A 17,292-nucleotide genomic window follows, 5' to 3' on the forward strand; every position below is an offset into this window, starting at 1 on the left:
CGATACCGTCAGCTTATTCCACAAGAAGATGGAGGAGTCTCTCCAACTCCCTCAAAGCCTTGAGAACAATGCTTTGCTAGGTGGGTGTTTATATCCCTGCTCTGAAGAGCAAACACCATAGACGGGTAGAGGGCTAGACCACCGCTTCAGCTGTTTTACCACCAATGTCCTTAGGAGCCATCACGCAAGAGACAGAGGGTTTTTAGACCCAGAAACCCTGCCTCTGCAACATCCACCACCACATCATGCGCTAACCCCACGTGAAGAGCGTCTTTTGATGGACTGTTGAGACCCACATCCTTTTATTGATGCCGCTTCATTCCCCTCTTCTGACATTCAGAGGTCGGCTTACCCAATTTGTGAAAAACCGGAGGGCCCTAACTACAGACACATGGGTATTAGAGATTATTCATGGCAGTTATCTGATCGAGTTTCTGGTACGTCCGACCCACAAACCTCCGTCCTGGTTCCTGTTCAGGGATCAGTCTCATGAGGAGATTCTATCATAGAATCCCAGGTTGGAAGGGACTTCAGGAGGTCATCTAGTCCAACCCCCTGCTCAAAGCAGGACCAATTCCCAGACAGATTTTTGCCCCAGATCCCTAAGTGGCCCCCTCAAGGATTGAACTCACAACCCTGGGTTTAGCAGGCCAATGCTCAAACCACTGAGCTATCCCTCCCCTCCATAGAAAGGGTTTCACCTCAATATCAAGGGAAGGGATTCTATCCCCCTTAATTTCCGAGCCCTGAGAAGAATAGGGGATGGAGGGCGGTTCTCTGTCTGAGACAGCTGAACAGGTTCTTTCGAAAACCAAAATTCCGCATGATCTCCTAGATAATTCCTTCATTAGAGGAGAGCATGTGGTTCTCGGCTTTTCATACGAAAGAGACACATTTTCATATAGACAACCACCGAGCCCATAGGAAATTCCTCAGGTTCCTCTGTGATCAAGAACATTACCAGTTTGGAGTCCTCTCCTTTGGTCTAGCTACAGCTCCCAGGGTGTTTACAAGGTTTTTTTCAGTAGTGGCAGCTTGTATGAGAAGAGAGGGGTTCTCAGTCTTCCCCTACCTCAGCTGGCTTCTGATGGGCGGTGCCTACAAGGAAGTCCAGTGGGCAGCCAGTGTTCTTCTCAGCCAGTTGCTGTGTCAATCACAAAAAATCCACAATGGCCCCCATGAGGTTCATACATTTTATAGGGTCACGCTGGACTCGACTACAGTTAGAACGTATCTACCCCTCGAGAGGTTTCAGGCTGCGAGTGCTCTCCTACATCAGGTCACTATCAGTGCCAGGACATCCATCAGAACTTGCCTTTCCCTCCTCGGCCACAGGGCGTCATGCACACATGCGATGCTGTTCGCCAGGCTTCATCTTCGCTGCCGATAAGCCTGGCTTCTGTCCATGTACATAAACGGCAAGGTCAAGGTGACAGTTCTGTCCGAAGTTTTAGACACTCTCATCTGGCAGACAGACCTGGAGAATGGTTTGGGTGGGGATCCCTTTCCTCACACCGACTCCTGAGGCAACTTCAACTGGGAACATTTCTGCATAAAGGTTACAAGAGATTACAAGAAGCTGCGGACTCCCCGTGGGAGGAAATGTGAACATGGTGGTGCCCACAACGGGCAGGAACCGTCTGTTGCTGTAGCACAGTAGGACCTGGGGGTGGCCTCTGGGCACCATTGTTATATAAATGTCAAGAACGATACCTAGAAGTTACAGCAGGAGCCACGGATCTATCAGTTTAAATGCCAGGTTCTAGTTTCTCTCCTGGACTTTTTCTTACAGGGCACTTGGGTCACTGCATTAACCCACTTCATAGCAGAGGGCAGATAAGCCCATTTTTCTCGTCCACACCCAACACTCCCTATTTAAAGGGTGGGGGTGTGATTGGGTTCCTGCCCTTTGTGGTCTACACAGACGACTGGAAAGGTTAGTTTTTCTCAAAGGGTTTTTAGACTCCCATCCATTGTAAATCTGAGGAGTGTCAAGTCTCATGTTCCCTTTCGTTGGTGGATGGCTTCTTAGCTGACTTAAATGCTTTGGGAGCTCTCTCAGCTGTTCTTAGAAGAGGCAGGGATGGAGCCTCCCTCCCCGCCTCCCAGGTGTTTGAGGTAGATAAGTTTCGGTGAAGACCGTTCTGATTATGAATAAAATCCTTTCCTCTTTCGGTTAGGGTTATGTTACGGCAGCACCTAAAGGCTCGAACTGAATCCCAGTTGGGCTGGGCGCTGTATGGACATGAGACAGATCCGGCTACAGGGAGCTCAAAGGCAGTATTATCTTTTTGTTACAATAGACAGGCACAGAGAGATGAAGTGACTTGCCGAAGCCCCCACAGGGAGGCAGTAGCAGAGCTGGGAATTAGTTGGTGTTGGTCCTGCTTTGAGCAGGGGGTTGGACTAGATGACTACCTGAGGTCTTTTCCAACCCTAATCCTCCATGATTCTAGTAATTGAAACCAGATCTTTTGAGTCCCAGCGCAGTGCCTTTGCCATATGACCATTCTTCCTCTTTCCAGTTCTCCAGTCACCCGCGGAGTCTCCCAGAGAAGCCAAGACCTGACTTTCTAATGTAAAATCCTCTTTTTGAGGGGCAGTCTGGGGACAGATTCAGGCCAACTTCATAGCACAGAGCAGGGGACAAAGAAAGCAGTAGCGTATTCCTCACTCTCCCGTCTTTGCAGGTCACCGTTAATACAATTGGAGATGATTTTTCATCCCTTCCCCCAACGCAAACACACTGTTTTTAAAAGCACTCTGCTCGGCTCACTTTCCCACAGCCATTCTCCCAGCTTCAAAAGGTTTACTAATTACCCTAATGAGGTCAGGAGAGACCAAACGCTTCTGTCACTTAAAAGAGGAGGGGGGGGAGAATATCTTGACTTCTGCCCATACTGATCTATCTATAAGAAGACTCTGTCTCTCTGTATCTCATAACTCATTGCCTTCAACTCCCCCCTCCCCCATCTCCAAATCTCCAGCAAAAAAAGAAACTATGGACAGAAGGTCTCAAATGTATCAAACAGCTTTTAAAAAGAAATTCCTTTTGCCTGTCAAAAGAACAAACAGATACACCAAAAACTGTCAGAATTAGTGTTGGAGTAATTGCAGAAGCTCTCCAAGGTTAATGCTCCATTAGTGAGCAGCTCTCACACAGCTAAAAGCCAGGAAGAGACAGGTTGTCAAAGGCTTGTTGGAGATTAAAGAGCTGCGTTCCCAGCCTAAACTCTCTTGTGTATGTTGTGTAGGGAGGATGGGAAGATGAAGATAATAGCAGCGTTGGTTTGTGCTGTGTGAAGCCACCCAAAGTATTTGACAGCAGTGTCAAGGGAGAAAAGCAGACTCAGAGCTGGATTAAGGCTCTCTCAGCCCATGGCTGCCCCCTACCCCGCCCTGACCCCAAAGCTCCCTGGGGCCACATGATCATTGCAGGAGCTTAGCTTAAATTAAAAAAAAAAATGTCTCTAGCCTTCATGGATGCAAAGCAAAGCTTAAAAACTTGACCCGAAGACACCTTGATGCCTGCCTGAGTTTGCAGACAGCCTAGAGGGATGGCTCCGATAAGTGTGAACTGCCCCATTTATTTGACCTTTGCAATATGCGGCTGCCCCAAAGAGCGACAGGCCCGGGCAGTGATGGGAGGCAGAGGGGTATGCCTAGGGCCTTGGATTGCATTAATTAATCCCGAAAACAGACAACATGGGTGCCACCTGAGCCTAGCGGGCTGTTTCAGTGAGCAGGGCTCAGTGGGGCCCAATTCTCCTCCTGGGCCAGTTTAATGCTGTTGGTTTTAAATCCAGTTGACCTTGTGGTATGGGGGGAGAATTGTGCCCTGTCTCCCAGAGTGCAGCACCGCTGCCCCTAAACGCACTGTGCCGGGGTTGGAGCAGCTGGAGCGTGGCGGGCACAGCGCCACCTACTGAGCTGCCATCACCTTTTCCTTTTCAGCGGAGGTCTCCCGTCAACATGTTGACCTCGCCTAGCCTGTGAGCTTTGAGCTCCGCTTGAGATGTCCCTGCTCCAGATTTATTGCTAACACGGCAGACCAGCTCGATCGGTTTCCAGAAAGGTACCCGTATGAAAATGCAGCTTTCTTCGGAGCACTTTAGCCATGGGGTGTGTGGATTTTGGATCACCCAAAGAATTGGGTCTATGAAAACAACACAGATAGACCCCAAAGCACCGTGCTACCAGACAACCCCATTGCAGCTCACCTTCATTTAAACGAACACGTGCTCAAAACTAAACCAGCGGAAGTTATCAGAGCTGCTGGCGAACTGAGCTGGGATGAGTCTTTTCGACTGGGCTCTGGGGCTGCTCCAGCACTGGGGTGGTGGATTTGGGTTTTAAATTATTTATTTGTATTATGGGAGTGCCTATTGGAGCCCCATTCTGCCGGGTGCTGTATGCACCCACAGTGAGAGAGTCTCTGCTCTGAAGAGCTTACAAGGTAGACAAAACGTGTGAGGGAAAACAGGCACAAAGGGTCCTTCTACACTGCAAAAGAAACCCAGTGGCCGCGAGTCTCAGAGCCTGGGTCAACTGACTTGGGCTCCTCGGGCTTGCGCTGCGGGTACTAAAAATAGCAGTGTTGATGTTCCCACTCAGGTTGGAGACCCTCCTCCCTTGGTGGGTTTCAGAGCCTGAGCGGGAATGTCTGTGCTGCTATTTTGAGCTCTGTAGCATGAACCCCGTCAGCTTGAGTCCGCTGACCCAGGTTCTGAGACGTGCGGCTGCAGGGTTTCTCTTGCTGTGTAGGCGTACCCAAAGAGAGGAAGTGACTTGCCAAAGTCACGTGACAGGTCAGTGCACGTTTAAGGGGTGACTCGATCATGGTCTAGAAGTGTCTACGGGAGATGATTTCTGATAGTAAAGGGCTCTTCGGTCTAACGGACAGAGACATAACATGACCAAGTGGCTGGAAATTGAAGCTAGACAAGTTCAGACTAGAAATAAGGTTCAAATTTTAAACAGGATCAATAACCTTTGGAACAACTTACCAAGGGATGGGGTAGATTCTCCATCACTAAAAGCCTCTAAATCAAGACTGGGTAGCTTTTTATAAGAGATGCAGGAATCACTTGGTGGAATTACTAATATTTATTATTTGCATTAGTGTAGTGTCAGGGAGGCGCCGGGGGGAAGATGGCGGCGGCTGCTGCCCGAGGCACAGGTACGGCGTGGCCAGGGTAGGTGCCTCGTGCGTGGCTCCGTGGTTGAGGTAAGATGGCGCTTGCCCCTTGCAGCTGTGCTGGGGAAGCGCCCTACCCCCGGTTCATGGTGTTGTGCCCGCCCAGCTTTGCTGTAGGGCTCGAGACCCCCTTTATCCTTAACAGGCTGTTACAATAGGGAAGAGACTTAGAACAAGGAGCAATGGTGTCAAGTGGCAGTGGGGGAGGTCTAGGTTAGATATTAGGAAACACTATTTCACTAGGAGGGTGGTGAAGCACTGGAATGCGTTACCTAGGAAGGTGGTGGAATCTCCTTCATTAGAGATTTTTAAGGTCAGGCTTGACAAAGCCCTGATTGGGATGATTTAGTTGGGGATTGGCCCTGCTTTGAGCAGGGGGTTGGACTAGATGATCTCCTGAGGTCCCTGCCAACCCTGGTATTCTATGGACCAGGCCGCCACTGTGTTAGGTACTGTACAAACTCTGAACAAAAGAAAGTCCCTGCCCCAAAGAGCTGACAATCCCTGTGGGGGTGAATCTAGATGATCATAATGGGCCTTTCTGGCTTTGAACTCGATGGGTGAAATCCTGCTCTACTGAAGTCAAATGGGGCTGGAATTTCACCCTATCAATCTATGAAATAGTGACTAGAAACCAAGTCTCCTGACTCCTCGTCAGGGGGTTCCATCCGCTGCACCATGTGGCTTCTTTAAAGGGTCAGACATGGGGAGGGGGAAACAAACAATGTCATAATTAGAAAATTAAACCTTCCTCATCCTTTTGCTGTCTAGATCGAACTTGTGATCATTAGACTTAGGGTGCAGCAGAGCCAGGCTGTGCAAGAATATTTTGGAACAGCAAAGCAAGACTGCTGCTCAGACCACATTGCTTTAGTGAGTTGATTTGCATTCATAATCTTCGTTTGCGATTATTATTTTTTCCCCTTGTGCTTAGAGAGTGATATTAGCATAAAGTCCCTTTTTTCTTGTTTTCTATTCACGCTCAAGGTCAGAGACTTAGCGAGACACGGAGGAAAACAATCTCTTCCTCACCCTCTTTTAATTCTTTGCAGAAATGCGTCCTGGGGATTTTAACATAACAATTGCTGGGAAAGGGGAAAAAAGGACTTGAACAGAGGGCCCTTTCTGTGTTGGAAACAGGAGCTGCCCCAAAAAGAGATGCAAATCCACCAGAGGAAGGGAGGCGGGCTAGATCCCAGAACAGCGCCAGTCCTGTCTTATTTCTCTGACATTGTGGGCTAATGTAGCAATTGGAAAGGCAGGGCTCGTAGCACTGATTTGGAGCAGACCTGAGGCTGGCGGGAGGCACGTGAGCAGCTTCTCTGCTGAGCAGTGTTGACTGTTCCTAGTGGTTCTTGAACAGAGTCAAAAGGACAGCGTTTTCCAAGCACAGAAAATTAATCTTGCCGACTCTCAACCCTGACCCTGTGCTATCCCCTATGCCGCTTGCGCAGGAGCCGGCAGGGGACTCCTGTGTGTTGCCTCTGGGTTTGTCTACACTGCAGCTGTGCCTCCCAGCCTGGGTAGACGGACACGTGTCAGCTGCCCAGATCCAAGCCCATCCAATCCCCTGGGTCCAAGCTTGGGAGGCGAACTCAAGCCGCTGGCCAGGCTCCGTTGTCCACGCTGCTGTTTTTAGTTCACTAGTTCGAGCTGGGAGATTGTCTCCTAGCTGCATTGTAGAGGTACCCTTCGTGCCCTTTGTAGCAGGGGACAGGCCCTAATTGGAGCCACACCCTAGGGCATGGTATGTCCATATATAGCAAGGCGTATTTCTTCCAGATTTTAAGTCAGAACTGTCTAATCAGTGAAAAGGGCAAGGAGGGAAGATTTCCCTTTAATAGCTTGAGATAGTTGAGGTTCAACTTTTTTAGGGGGAGGGAAAGGGTAGGAAATTGATTCCGTTTTGTGTGGTCAGGCTGTGATGGTTTTAAAAAAGAATCTATAGTTTATAGAAATCTCCAGTCTTGGGTATAGACTTCAAGGCAGAGCGATTTTCTGTTAAATCAGATGTGGGGGTTGGGTTTTGGCAGGTGGCAGCTGCTTTTGCTAATGGCCCAAATGATCTAGCAATCTAGCCATAGGAATATTGAGAAATTGACTGCAGAAGCTGTTAATTAAGCTTCCAATGGCCAGGCTGGAAGTGGAGATGGGAGGGTTGCATGCATCTGAAAGCTCAAGTGTTGTTTCCTAGTGCTAAGAGGTTTTCATGTATATTTTCTTTTGTAGGATTAGATGGTGGGGTGCTTTTTTGTTTTAAAGGATGCTCCAGGGGGTTTAGATGTTCTGATATGCAGTCTGAGTGTTTTCATGGCCCCTTTAATGCTCCACTAACCAGTCTGAGATGCTGTCTCTTAATGCCCTAGTCATGCCCCAAATGCGGCAGAGCTGGGCAGAGCAAGCAAGAGAAATGGGGATCGATGAAAAATGAGCTCAAGAGAGGTAGAGATAGAAGGGAACGATGGTGGGGAAAGACTGCACCGAGTCCCATTCCCTGTTTAAACAAACCAGCCAACCACTTTGTCTTGTGGGCAGAGCAGTGGAGTGCGGGTCAGCACTCCTGGGTTCTGTGCCTGACTCAGGGAGAGGATTGTTCTACTCCACTGCTTCCCAGCTTTTTCCATGACCCCAAGTTTCGGGATCCTCTTCCCATGCAGTCATAAAGGAAGGTCGTGAACCCAAGGTTGAGAACCCACCTCCTGGTGGTTAGAAGGAGGGAGTGACTTTGGTTCTGACTCTGGGAAGGAGCGTGGGCAAGTGGTTAGAGTTGGAGAATTGGGAATCCAGACTTGTGGGTTCTATCCTGTTTCTGGCAGTGATATGCTAACCGTGTCAGGCACTACAGTGGCGCTGTTATAACGTAGATGCTTTCAGCAGCGACGGAAGGGTTTTTTCCATTGCTGTAGTTAATCCGTCTCTCCTAACGGCAGTAGCTGGACAGAAGAATTCTCTAGCCACTGTGACAAAGTTCCTCCTCTATCTTGGTGGGTCCTGCGCTTATTGGCGGATTTTCTTGCCTCAGAGATTCACCATGTGGGTGGGGGAACAGCCCAGAGACCTTCCCCTCTGGAAGAACCCACAGTCCAGGTCAATTGGGAGGTTTGGGGGGAACCCGGGCCCACCCTCTACTCCGGGTTCCAGCCCAGGGCCCTGTGGACTGCAGCTGTCTATAGTGCCTCCTGTAACAGCTGCATGACAGCTACAACTCCCTGGGCTACTTCCCCATGGCCTCCTCCAAACACCTTCCTTATTCTCACCACAGGACCTTCCTCCTGGTGTCTGATAACGCTTGTGCTCCTCAGTCCTCCAGCAGCGCTCGCTCGCTCGCTCGCTCTCTCAGCTCCTCACACTCCCACCACAAACTGAAGTGAGCTCCTTTTTAAAACCCAGGTGCCCTGATTAGCCTGCCTTAATTGATTCTAGAAGCTTCTTCTTAATTGGCTCCAGGTGTCCTAATTAGCCTGCCTGCCTGAACTGGTTCTAGCAGGTTCCTGATTACTCTAGTGCAGCCCCTTCTCTGGTCACTCAGGGAACAGAAAACTACTCATCCAGTGACCTGTATATTTGCCCTCTACCAGACTCCTGCACCCCACCGGTCTGGGTCTGTCACACCGCATCTACCCCAGGGGTTAGGGCGGCTTACCTACATCGCTCAGGGCTGTGAATTTACCCCTGAGCGATGTAGACCTGGGCCACGTCCCTGTTCTGTGCCTTGGTTTCCATCTCTGCGCGGTGAGCAGATCGGGTGCTTGGGCTATGGAGAGCCCAGGATCATTCCTGCTTGCTCAGGCACTCAGGAGCTGTCTGCTAGGCAGGGCTATTTTGGGTGCATATTTTTTAGAACAGAGACATTTAAAAGGTGGAGAAAGGGGGTGGGAGGAAAAAGATGAAAAGTTTTAACCTAACAAGGCAAAGTTTGTGTCTCTTCCCAATGGCAACTGAGGGGAGTTGTTGGCTCTTGTGTTGTTAATTCAAGTCATTAAATTTCCTGCACTCTGTGTATTTCTCCACAGCACCACTTGCCCTGTCTGTTTGATCTGTAAGTACCAAAAGTACAGCCTAAGGCGGCGACATCAGCAACCTCGCGGTCGCCATAGGAACCAGCGTCTCCCGCTCCCATGTGCCCAGGTCTCTTGTGGCCCAGTTCCTGAGGCTGTGCTGTAATGAGCCTGTGAAGTTTAGCTTATAAAGGCCTGGCTACAAGGCCCCGGAGGCCTGCGTGCTCTGCAGCAGGCTGTTGCTAACCTGAAAGGTAGACTTCCTTTCTGAGCAGAGAAGCACAAAGGCAAAGGTTATTAGTGTCAGAGAACTTGCAGATTGAGAGGCTAAACTGCTGTAATATTCTCTTGAATATGGGGCGGGGAGGGAGAGCTCTCACAGCGGGGCCCTGCAACCTGGAGCCAGAGCCTGTTTCCTCAGGCCTCCGCCAGGGGAAGGTACCAGCCGGATGATGAGTTATGATCTATAATAGGCAGGGTGGTTAGAGCCCTGGACTGGGATTCAGGAGGTCAGTGCCCGGCTCTGCCAGAGAGGCGTGACCTTTGACAAGTCCTTGCTTCTCTCGAGTCGTCAGTGCCGTGTCTGTAAAATGGGTGTAATGATCCATCCTCCCCTCCCCCCCTTTTGTCCGTCTTGTCTGCCTAGAATGTGAACTCTTTGACAGCCCTTGCCCTGTCTACTACGTATATTTAACTGTGGCTAAACTAAGAGAGTTAGGCACCCAACTTCCATTGAAGTCAGTAGCTGTTTGGCACCCAACTCCCTTGGATGCCCTTGAAAACCAGAGCCCATTTGGTTTACACTGGCTCCCTGAGGCTCTAACCAAGCCGTGCTCAGTTCTGCAGACATGCAAGAAGAGACGTTCCTGCCCCAAAGAGCTGACAGACTAAATAGACAAGACAGACAAAGGGGGTGGGGAAAGGGACTTGCCCAAGGTCACCCAGCAGATCAGTGGCAGAGTTGGGACTAAAACCCATGTCTCCTGGCTCTCCCTCTAGTTCCCATAAAGGGCTTAGTAAGGAAATCAGGTCCTGATCTCACCTGGGGCCTATGGGCACTACCATAATACAAGTCAATAATAATAATCTATATATCATGGACGTATATGTGGCCTTTGGCAGTGTAGTATCCAAGCTCTACAGATGGCTGAATAATATTGGCAGTAGATGAGGGGTGAATTTTTTCCATCCATGAACTAAATGAGGCAGCGTGGTCTAGTGGATAGAGCACTAGGCTGGGACTCAGGAGACCGGGTTCCAAACCTGGCTGTGTGACCATGGCAAGTCTCTCTGCCTCTGTTTCTCCTCTGTCTATTTACACTGTATGCTGTGTCTGTGTCTCACCATGTGTCTGTACAGCCCCTGGCACAGTGGGTCTCGGATCTTGGTTGGGGCGTCTGGTATAATGGTAATGCAGATGATTCCTGCTAGTGAAAGTGAATAATCTCCCCTCCCATGACTTGAACCCTGTGATTGCAGACCAGGCCCCAAGCAGGGGCTTGCAGTCCAAAGGCAACTGTCACTCCCCTCCCTTTGAGACAGCTGCAGGGGTGCAGTCCTTTTGGCCCAGAGCTTGCTGCCTCTCTTTCTCTCTCTCTCTCCGTGATTGACACCCCTGAGCAATCCTGACTCCCGTCTATAAACACATACACTTTCTAATTGCTGACAGTTATTTACTGTAAAGAAAGGAACGCATGCACCGCCAACCTTGACATTTCATGTCAAAACCCCGCAGGAAACAATATATATATTCCCCCTCTGTTCCAAACAGTCGGATATATTTCCCCCTTCTCTTTGTCTTGTTACCTTTGACAGGTGAGCTGCGCCTTGGGGTCCCCCCCCCCATGATAAAATCCAGTCCTGGGGAGGTGCTAAGAGGGGGAGGAATCTTCCTTCTAGTCCCTCACCCCCTAAGTCCATGGCTCACTGCTCTCTGACAGATGGGTGCAAACTTACATACAGAGAATTCTAACTCACGCCTGCTTGTTTATTTGCTGTCTGTTGGACCCTCTGTGTTCAAACATAATTGGTTCTGCTCGGAGCAGTAAACAATGATGTGCAATGCATCACTAAGCCCTAAACGGCACCTACATGCAATTAAAATAATTGGGCCCGTACCTAGGTCTGATTTCTTCCCCGCCCCCATACCTTCTCTCTTCATCTGCTCTTTTTCATGCTTTCATTCCATCTTGGCAATGCATCACACAAACACGCGCCCCCTACCCTTCCTTATTCCTTTTAGCCCTCTAAACCAGGTGCTATCACTTAATCCTCTTCTGATTGGTGAGTGTGCAAGGAGGTGCATTGCGGGGGACGCGCGCGTGCGCGAGTGTGTGCGTGGGAGGGGATGGGGGGCGGGGCGGTTTGGAGGCTTATTCAGCTTGGCCTTGACACAAGTGCAAAATGAGTTCTCGAGCAATGAGTGAGAGAAGATATTCCAGCCGAGGTCCATGAAATATAATGAAGGCCCAAGGGATTGTAGCAGCTCCTTGGTTAAAAATGATGCTGTTATATTTAGACAAGGTAACTAGAGGCCCCTCTGGACACAGAGGAGTACAATTTTTTGTTTAATGATTCCATAATCTGATATAATGTTGGGCCTGTAAGACATAATGAAGACCTGGGGGAGTTTACATCTTTGCTGCTTTAAAGGGCCCGCACTGGGGGCTAAGCCAGGTGGAGGTTTGAACTTTGATGCAGTCAAACATGTTTTTCTCTGGATTTGTTTGACATGATTGAGAGAGAACCTGGCAGCTGTGGGAAGGGGGGGAGACGGCTGTAAACACAGGAGCACTTAAAACCAGCCCAGGCAGCTGGTTTGCTGGCATGTGGATACACCTGGGGTGTGTGCCTGGAATGCTTGGGGGCCCAATTTGGAGTGTCCTGACCCCTGGGTGCTTAGCAACTCACAGGATCACCATTGTTTATGGTATGGCTGTGGCCCCAGCCGCGATGGGGAGAAGGGATGGGGAGTGGGCATGGCTCTGCGCGGCACAGACAGGCAAAGACAGAGTCCCTGCTCCAAAGACGTTACAATCTAGACAAATAGGGCTGATTATCCCCATTTTACAGACGGTGAATTGAGGCACAGAGGGATTAAGGGGTTCGGCTTCACCAGGAAAGAAGGTGTGCTCTTAACTCAAGTTAGCCAACACCTGGTGAAATCCCAGTAAAGACAAAGCAGTTCGTAGTTTTCACACGTGCTAGAGGGTCTAGGTAAGGACTGAGGGGGACCTTTGGGGTTTGTCTCAAACTGCTCACTCCTGTGAAAATGACCGGCTGCCTTGTCTTTACCTCAATTTAGCTAACATGAAGTAAGGACACCCCTTTTTTCCTCAGTGAAGACCAGGCCTAAGTGACTTGATCCAGGTCGCATGCACAGTCCATGGCAAAGCCAAGAATTGGGGACCAAGGACTCCCAAGTCCCCCTTCCGGTGCCTTTAAACACAAGACTACCCTTCCTTAATCAGGCCCCACGGTGGGAGGCAGCTGGAGGAGTCAATGAATGGCAGGGAACTTGGTCCTCCTGCTTGTGTTAGCAGCCCATCCGTAGGGTTCCAGCCATTTCATCATTGGGCAGGGACATTCCCTCATGGTTTCTGATCAATACAAGAGATGACGGTAGGCTGGGCCTGAACCAAGATTGGATCCACACCCCCAAATTCGGGAGGGCTTGGAGGCAGATTTTGGGGTTGGGTTCATCTCTAGACAGGTAAGGGATCGGAGGGGAGTGGTCAGGGGCACTGCAGTGGCAGGTTAGTCTGCACTTGTTACGCAGCGTCCCTGGATGGGTTGGTGTCAGGGATTGAGCAAGAGCTGCTACTGCCTGAGCTAAAGAACCCATGCTCCATAGCTCCATGACGGTGGCAGACTCATACCCTTGCACACATGGACCAGCTCCTAGAGAGGGACAGAAAGAGGCTGTTTAGGGAGGGTGACATAGAATCATAGACTATCAGGGTTGGAAGGGATCTCAGGAGGTCATCTAGTCCAACCCCCTGCTCAAAGCAGGACCAATCCCCAGACCAATGCCCCCCTCAAGGATTGAACTCACAACCCTGGGTTTAGCAGGCCAATGCTCAAACCACTGAGCTATCCCTCCCTGCGTCACGGCAGGGATACAAAGCGGGCTCTTGGGCCACAAGGAGACCAGGACAGGGACTGAGTGGCTTGGGGAAATAGTAGTCGTGCCTTGACCTCTAGATGGCCAGTCTGGATCCAGCCCAGGGCAGTGACCACTGGAGAAGGGGTGTTGGTTCTAGCTCAGTTCCTCAAGAGCCAGTGTCCATGTTGTGCACAAAAATCCCCCTAGTTTGTTGGTCGTCTCAGCAGAGAGGATGAGGGCTGCCTGGGCTCCTCCCCCATCCACAAGGGTGGTCCCTCTAGCTCAGAGCTGAAGCACAATGGCGGGATGGAGCGGGCCAGGGAGCCCCATACCAGTGGCTAAATGGAGGGCTTCAGTCTGCAGAACCGATCACCAGCATTACGTTTGTTAAGGAAAAGCTTCTCATTAAAAAAATCTAAACAGGAAAGAGAGTGGGATTGAGGAAGGAGAGCTGGGGGAGAAGAGACTGGGAGTCAGGACTCCTGGGTTCTCTCCCAGCTCTGGGAGGGGAACAGGGATTAGTGGTTAGAGCAGGGGGGACCAAGGAGGCAGGACTCCTGGGTTCTATTCCTGGCTCTGGGAGGGGGTGTTCTCTTGTGGTTAAAGCAGGGGCTCCTGGAAGTCAGGATGCCTGGGTTCTATTTCCAAATCGGCCACTGACTTGTCTGAGCCCAGGAGAGTGATATGACCTCTTGGTGTCTGAGTTTCCCCATATTGTAAAGCAAGGATGATCTCTCCCAGGGGTGTTGCACGGATGGTTTCCAAGTCCTCCGAGAGCCACAGCGAGAAGGAGCAGCATGAGCAGCCAGTAGGGTGATGACAGTGGCGGGATCCTGCCCAGGCAGAGCAATCCTGCACTGGGAGATAAAGATGACAACCCCCCTCTCCCCAAGCCTAATATAAACAGTCTCTACCATCTCCCAGATCATCTCCTCCCCTCCTGGTCAGCCTGGACACAAACAACGTGCAAATGGCAACATCCCTTTGCTAGGGTACACTGATCGAGTGAGGAGCATCTTGGAAGAAGGTGACTACAGCTAAAACTTACTCCCACGGATTATAAAGGACCACCAGGTCTGCTCTAGTTCAGGTTAAAACCTACTTTCTGTTTAAAGCACGACTCTTTCCTGTGCTCTAAAGTCCACATGGTTACTCGGATTGCCTTGGAATTCACTTGCAGCTTCTGTTTTCCATTGACACTCATTCTTGGGGGGCTGTAGTCATTAAGCTGTTGTGCAGGGGAGCACAAGCCGGAGAGACTACAGTGATGGGCCCTACATAAGCTAGTCAGCGACGTGGTTGTAACATAGTCCTTCCTTCACTGGTTGGTCCAGTCAGGATTAGAGATACCTAGCGTGGGGGACTGGGCAGCGTAGGCTGTGTAAGTCTGGGAACCAGAGGGGACCACAGGATCTGTCCGTGTCCAACAGCCTATATAAAGAAGCCCCGTTATATTCGTTATCGTTGTCTGTTTACTGCGTGGATGCACCAGGACTAGTTTTGCAGCAGATTCTCAGCACCTACGGCCTAATCCAATAGCTAATGGAATCCAGGGAAAGGCTCCGATTGACTTCAATGAGTTTTGGATCAGGGCCTTGGAGATGACCGTTAATCTGGAATAATCCCTCCCCCTCCCCACTTTCACCAACCCCACTGATTTCAGCAAGAAACTACTGCATGCTGGGGCTGAACACACTGAGCCCTTCTGAACTCTGCGGCCGGCTCAGGTTTCAGCATTTAGAAGATAATCTAATCCCCTTTAGGGTATGAGAGCGCCTGCAGATGCCTCCATTGGGAATAGCCCCTCTGGGGGGGAGCTGTAATGAATTCCTATCATTCCAAGCTTTTCCAACACAAAGGCAGCTTGGCAGAAGATATGTGGGTCACTGACCTACCATCCCTTGGAGACATCAGTTGTACACCAGTGATTCTGTACTCCTGACAGGCAGTAGCCCAGAGCTGCGGGGAGGTTAGTGGAGAGCGGAGAAGCGGGACTCTCACTTGCTGGCTCACTTTCTTCTTTTTTTTTTTTAAACTTATTTTCTGCCTAAACAAAGGTTTTTAAGTACCTGACTGGCGCTGCATTTTCCAGACCCCACGGCACATGCGTTGCTCTGCTTGTGAAACCGAGTTATCTGCACAACATGAGGTGGAATCTCACACGCCGTGGCAAACTTATGGGGTTGCAGCGTGGTGCAAATTATGATCCCGTGTCCCATTGTTTGTGTCCCAGTAGCAGCTAAATCAGGGCTCGACGGTGCTAGATACTGTGTAGACCCAGAGTAAGAGACGGCCCTGAAGAGCCTACACTAAGCGTCAGCACGGTAGGCAACGGGTGGGAAAAAGGAAGGATTCTTATAATTATTCGTTACTTTGGAGGACAAGTCACTGCGTCGCTCTGTGCCTCAGTTTCCCCATTTGTAAAATGGTGAGAATAATTACCGCTTCCCTGGGGTACTGTGAGCTAAATCTGCTCCAGGTTGTGAAGTGCGTTTGAGATCCTGCATTGCTATAGAACAGGGGTTCTCAAACTTCATTGCCCCGTGACCCCCTTCTGATGATAAAAATTACTACACGATCCCGGAAAGGGGGACCAAAGCCTGAGCCCCTCCGGCCCGGGGCTGGGGGTCCAAGGCCGAAGGCTGAGCCCTACCCCCCGGTGGGTGTCAAGCCGAAGCTTGAGAGCTTCAGCCCTGGGTGGGTGAGGGCTGTAACCTGAGCATTGAAGCCCTCAGACTTTGGCCTCAACTTTGGGCAGTGGGGCTTGGACTTTTGGCTTCAGCCCCAGGCCCCAGCAAGTCTAACGCCAGCCCTGGTGCCCCCATTAAAACAGGGTCGTGGCCCACTTTGGGGTCCCGACCCACAGTTTGAGAACCACCGCTATAGAAGAACAAACTATTACCCTTCCGTTTCATATGGTCGTTGGGAATGAAGGGACAGAAGCTCCTCCCTAGGCTGTTTGGAGAGAAGGCGCCCCCGCCCGTCCTTGTATTGCTGGAAAAGTTACTAGTAGTTTGATCCTTATTATACTGAGCAAACCTCTCCCGGACAGGGACTATGAAGAAACTGCCCCATGGGTAGGTTATTCCATAGTTATCCACTAGGGGCCAGACTTTCAAAAGTGCTCAGCAGAACCAATGGGCGCCAGATGTCCCCAAATGCTCAACACTTTGCTGCTCCCATTGGTTCTCACGGGAGGGGGCAATGGGGATTTTCCATTGTTCTTAGTGGCGGGAGGAGGGATGGTCCATTGTTCTCTCCTGGGTGCAGAGCCCTTGTGAAAGTCCTGAGCAGTGCTGGAGGCAGATCGTGGCCAGGAGAGACCCGTGGTCTGGTCCAGCGTGGCCATTCCGCTGTCCCGATGGACTCGATCCTGTAAGGTGCCACGTGCGCTGACATCTTTGCGACATGCAGGTCCGAAGAGTCATGAAAAATCTTGTCAGGGGCTTGCACAAACCCTGTGTCCGTGTCAGTCCGGGGGAGGGGGAATTGCATTTCCCCACATAACTTTGGGGTCACCAAGCATGTTCCTGCCAGCCAGTGAGGCCGCAGTGGATGGACCCTGGCCCCCCACCCAGGGACCTGCCCCCCCTCACTCAGGGTTTGTTCCATGTCTCTGCTCTCCCGTTTCCTCCGTCCTTTTTTTTTTCTCTTCCCCCACATGAAAATGAAATAATGAAACCTGTCCCGTCAAGATGCTCTTTAATATGGTTCCATATCTCGGGCCTGGATGTTTCACCTCAGGAGCTGCCACTCCATCTCTGTCAAGCTGTCAGATGCAGTGTGTTTGCGCTTGGGCTGAAGCCGAGTTGCAATTCAAAGTGGATTAACTGTTTGGGCTGCTTCCCTCCCCCCTCCTCGCTTCCAATTCCACTTGGGTGGGTTCTGGCCAAGCAGAATGTGGTTTTTCTCTCGTGGTTTCCATATTCAAGCGGCCGAAGCACAGAGTTAGACACCTGATGGGCTGATTCTGCTCTCGCTGGGGTAAATCC

The sequence above is a fragment of the Chrysemys picta genome, chromosome 25 (assembly GCF_011386835.1).
Source record: "Chrysemys picta bellii isolate R12L10 chromosome 25, ASM1138683v2, whole genome shotgun sequence".
Classification (NCBI taxonomy): Eukaryota; Metazoa; Chordata; order Testudines; family Emydidae; genus Chrysemys; species Chrysemys picta.